Source organism: Macrobrachium nipponense, chromosome 34 (genome assembly GCF_015104395.2).
Source record: "Macrobrachium nipponense isolate FS-2020 chromosome 34, ASM1510439v2, whole genome shotgun sequence".
Classification (NCBI taxonomy): domain Eukaryota; kingdom Metazoa; phylum Arthropoda; class Malacostraca; order Decapoda; family Palaemonidae; genus Macrobrachium; species Macrobrachium nipponense.
Window position 1 is genome coordinate 23,401,502 of NC_061095.1, and position 5,011 is coordinate 23,406,512.

Genomic DNA, 5,011 nt, shown 5'->3' on the forward strand with positions numbered 1-5,011 from the left:
ATACTCAGCGGAATATAAGCGTAAGACAATATTTGAACCTTGAAATTTATGCTCAAATTGAGATACAAATAAATAATAATACGTTCCGATACTTATTAACTTAGTAAAATATTTTCTTGGTGGAAAACAACAAATATGAATTTTATCTCATCGTTTTAACCAATGTATGATACCATAGACAGCTACTAAATAAATTATATTAGTGTTTTGTCGTCATTATTTTGGGTCTGCTTTAGTTATATGACCCATACGACAATTCTTCACTCTTACCTGTAGTAGAGGGAAAGATGGTGTTTTAGTATTGGAGGTAATATGCCATTTCTCGTCGCCGAGGTTCCGGGATGAAGGGCGATAATAAAGCAATATCTTCTGGCTTGTGTACATTGGCTAAAACTACATTGAAGAAAGTGGGTAGTGGAATATACAAAATAGTACATTAAGCGTATATAATAGAATCATGACAAACATATGAGCATGGAAGCTCAATACACAATAAGGAATCATATCCTGCATACATGAGGTAGAATTTATAAGATCGAAGCCTGTGTGTCGGGCTCGATACTAACACGATAATAATTGGTTATACTTATAACATTTACGCATTATGCAACACAGTGCAATAGCTCTGAACTGAACGTGCCTGCAGAGCTAAGTTTTTCCGCGCTCGTTACATAACATCTTGCATACATGACAATTAGATTGTAGTAATAGGTTATGTTACATAAAAAAAAATTATAGTAGATTTATAAAAGCACTTATTACACACATTTGAAGTACCTAACCTTCTTATGTTCTTAATAAGGTAAATCAAAATATATCGATAAAGTGGCATCTTTAAAAACGAAACAAAAGGGTGAACACTAACTTGACTTATAAGTTTAAGAATGCTATTAACGAACCAAATTCTGATAATGTACTCCAGTACTGGAAGTAGAAGTTAAATAGGACACAAGTTTAGCACGATTATTATCACCAGGCCTGTGGCAGTTTTATGAAGTGACAATTCTTGGCAGTGCTTGTGAAAATGTGTAGCTTTAAATGAAATTTCAATACATGATTGACAATTCACTAAATAATCTTATAATGAGAGTCTTTAATCTCTCCACCGGTCTGGGGTTTGTTTGGGCAAAAAAACTAATGCTCCTTAAAATGGTTAGTCCTTAAAATGGTTAGTCAAAAAGAGCAGCTTTGTCTTAAGAGGAAAATGTTTAAACAGCAACTCTGATCATTCGCGCCCGATAACAGAATAAACCATTTGACCATTAATTTACAGTTCAACGTATCGCGTTAGACAGCTCGAATAGAGTGTAATATAGTTTTAAGACTTAAGGACAAGCGCTGGGACCAGTGAGGTCATTCTGCGCTGGAAAGGAAATTTCCTCTTTCTGCACTGGAAAGGAAATAGAGGGTAGGTAGGCTTGAAAGGTATTACAGGAGGAAAACCTCGCAATTGCATTGAAATACAATTGCACTGAAATAATTGTTAGAGGGTTGATAATAAGATCGTAGAGATATGAATGGAGGCACGGTGAAAGGAATGAAAGGGGTTGCAGCTTAGACGGTTCTAAATTAAAGGGTTAGTTAAAATACACTCTTGAATTTAAGTTTTCAGTCTCTTCAGTGAATTACTTGCTAGTTACTTTCATGACATTGGCCCTTAATGACCATGAACTGAATTGTGTATTTTCCTTTTTCAGATTTCCAACCACCGTTTGTACCCTGTTGAACTGTCACTATCGTCGCATAAGTTTACCATCGCCATTACGCAGATCGGTATATTGGTTATCGAGGATGTTTAATGATGAAGTAAGAAAACTTCGAAGAAAAGTAATAATGTAGAGAGCAATACATTAGCAAATTAGTGGGCTATTTTTCTTATCCATTTGTCTGGTGTTGGGAGAGTTTTTTAATCTTTAAATTGTTGACAGGAAAAGTTGACATAGCTTGCCAGGAATTGACAGGAATTATGACCATGAAACTAGCAAGAACCTTTACCAAATATCATTAATGGAAATAGGATATTAGCATTGACAATACATAGTTGAGAGTAAGCGGAGTTTCTCAGTAGTATAGCTTTTCAGTGAATCGGCTAAATATTAATACGTAGAGAAGTGGGTATCTATTTAAGACTGCCTTTTGTGGGGAAAGTTTTGACTTTAGGTAAATGTCGTAATGTCTGAATGTTACCAGGCATTCCTTGGTGTCGATGATAAATTAATTAGGTTGCAGTGTCATCTAAGAAAGCAAAATGGAATTATTTCGGCTTAATTGTTTACACTTAAACACTCAACATTTATTGATAGAATAAACTTTTGACGAATAAATGTACTATGCCTTGTAACATTCAGTAAAATTTGAATCCATTTGTTTCATGCACTATAATTTATAATTAAATGTGGGAGTTGCCGAATTGGCTAAAAAATCATTTATATTAACCCAGTGTAAATACATAACTTTTTTAGTTTGTTAAAAGTTGTGTAGATTAATCTGAAGATTGATAATTAGAAAGTTGAGAGTTGTGGTATGAGATATGAAGGCAGCCTGAACGAAAACCCATTCTCACTTGTCTAATATTTTTCAAAAGTGTTCAAACAATTTCCTATTCTAGTACGTGCTGCTAATTTTCACCTTAAAATTGCCTTCAAAATGGAGTTTTTAAAAAACACCTGACTGGGTTTCTTTAGCTACCAATGAAGTTTTGGGAAGTGGGAAATAATGTTCCCGCAATGTTATGAATTTTCTTTAGGAATTCACTTTGTCATACAAAGACATCAGGCTAATTTAGCAGCTCGATAACTTAACAGCATGCAATAACAGTATTGATCTGTGACATATGACTACTGTGACATATGACTACTGGTTAAAATGTACCGGCTGCTGAGCATAGGAAATGAACGAGGGCCTGATATTTATCGATAAAGGCAGAACATTTATCGGTGTAACATTGTTTTAGGGATTCTTGTAGTTAAGTAGCCAAGGAATGCTAGGATACTATACATAATTTTATAAGGAATAAATAGGTAATTGCGAAATAATAGGATTGTCCGTTGTGGTGTGACGAGCTAGTTTTCATAAATTTGTTCAAAGGTTATAAAGGACTAGAATGTGAATAGTGATTGTTTGCTTAAAGGAAGTGGTGTGCGAGTTCGTACGAACTAGAGGCAATCGCTTATCCTTTTGGCTTAGGCTCTAAATTATTGACAATTATCACTAAATTATTGATAATTATCAATCAACACCACGAACATCATAATTAACTATGAATTATGAGGACAGCCTTTCTTTACCTAGGTATGTGTATGAAAAGGCTTCCACTGAAAGTTATCGAAGACTCGACACGAATATAAATGTGAATTTAGTGTCATGACGGCGTTGTGGCGATTGATTGTTGGTTGGTTATAAACTTGGTATTGGAGTATTAATAGAAGTTAGGCAGTAGTTATTAAGGATTAGTTTGTAATTGGTATTGAGTGAAGACATAAACCATAAAGTAATGTGTCGTTTGGTTTTTCAAAGGCGAAAGCTAGAACACAGGCTGGCCAGTAATTCTTTATGCACGGTTGCAGATTATGGAGAAAAAAGTTTCTGTGCAGTGTGTTTGGAATGAGTTTTAATTATAGGATAGTAAAATTCTACTTTTCTAATAGCCTAACAAGAAAGATTCAGATTGAATTTTCTCGACAAACTAAACAGCATTACATCTGCCGTATATGCTATCGTCAGAGCAAAGATATTTCTTAGTGCTTAAAGTTTTGTATAATTCACCAGAATATCCATTCCTCCATTGGGGTACATATATCAAAATCTCGCACTTCTGTGAGTTGCTGCAATAAATCCACCTTTTCATTATACAATTTTCCTCTATCTGCTATGATTATCAAAGTATTTCGCAAATTTCAAATTTCCGTTGTCATGGGACAAGATAAATGGATACACGAGCAATATAATATCAATCTGGTATGTCAATATTCTTCCATAAATTAAAATTGAGCTGTGTAATTATTACTCTATTGTTGGATCCACTTAGTTATCAATGAAGAAAATTAATATACAAATATAACAGGCATATCTGCAGCCTCAATGAATCAAGATCAAACAAAAACTTACATGAACGGTCGTGGCAGTTGAGTTCGATTATAACGATAAATTGGTGATAATCTGGAGCAAAATGAGTTTGCAGAAACCTTTAATACTGATCTTGGTATTAATGCCCGTCGTTACTTAGCCTAATGGTCAGCTTTCTTTCTCCTTTGCATTTCGCCCTAAATGCTCTTCAGATAGTTACCCGAGAAAATGGATACCAACTTTTATCTTGGGTATGGACTTTTCGTAGTTGCAATTAAATTTATCTATTGCCGCAAGTGCAAGAAGAATGTTTCAAGTTTTTTTTTTTTTTACTTTCAGAAAACAAGATCTCATCTCGAGTGTGACTTCGTAATTAACGGGTTGCCAAACAGCAGCAGCCTGTGCCGACATATAGCTAACTTAAACTACATTATCAAGCGCCTTCTCTCGAGTAAAGATCTTCGACAAGGCGAGGAAAACCTATATATGAAGCATAGTAAGGGCTCAAGATTAATAATTGTAGATACTAATGATAGGGGTTTGAATATAATTACTATGACTACTGCTAACTTTCCTTAAACCTCATAAAATCTTTCTAAGACTGTACTTCAGTTATTAACAGTATTAACACCAGGTTTTTAATTCCCCTTTGGCTGTAGTTGTCACCGGAGATGGCGATGGTACTAGGCAGGAAGCAAGAGCAATAAAAGCACTCGGAAGTGAAAAATTGAGAGGTGAAGAGACTCCAACAGCAGCACTCACCACCCCCAATGTTAATGATACTGAGATCGGACATCAGCTGTTGGGGAGCGCTGACCAGTTAGCGCCAAGGAGTAAATATCCCTACTGTGATCGAAACTTTACCACTTATGCAAGGAATAGGCTGCATCAAAGACTGGCCCATTAGAGCGAGTACCATCAAGGGGAGATCCAGAGGTTAGAAAGC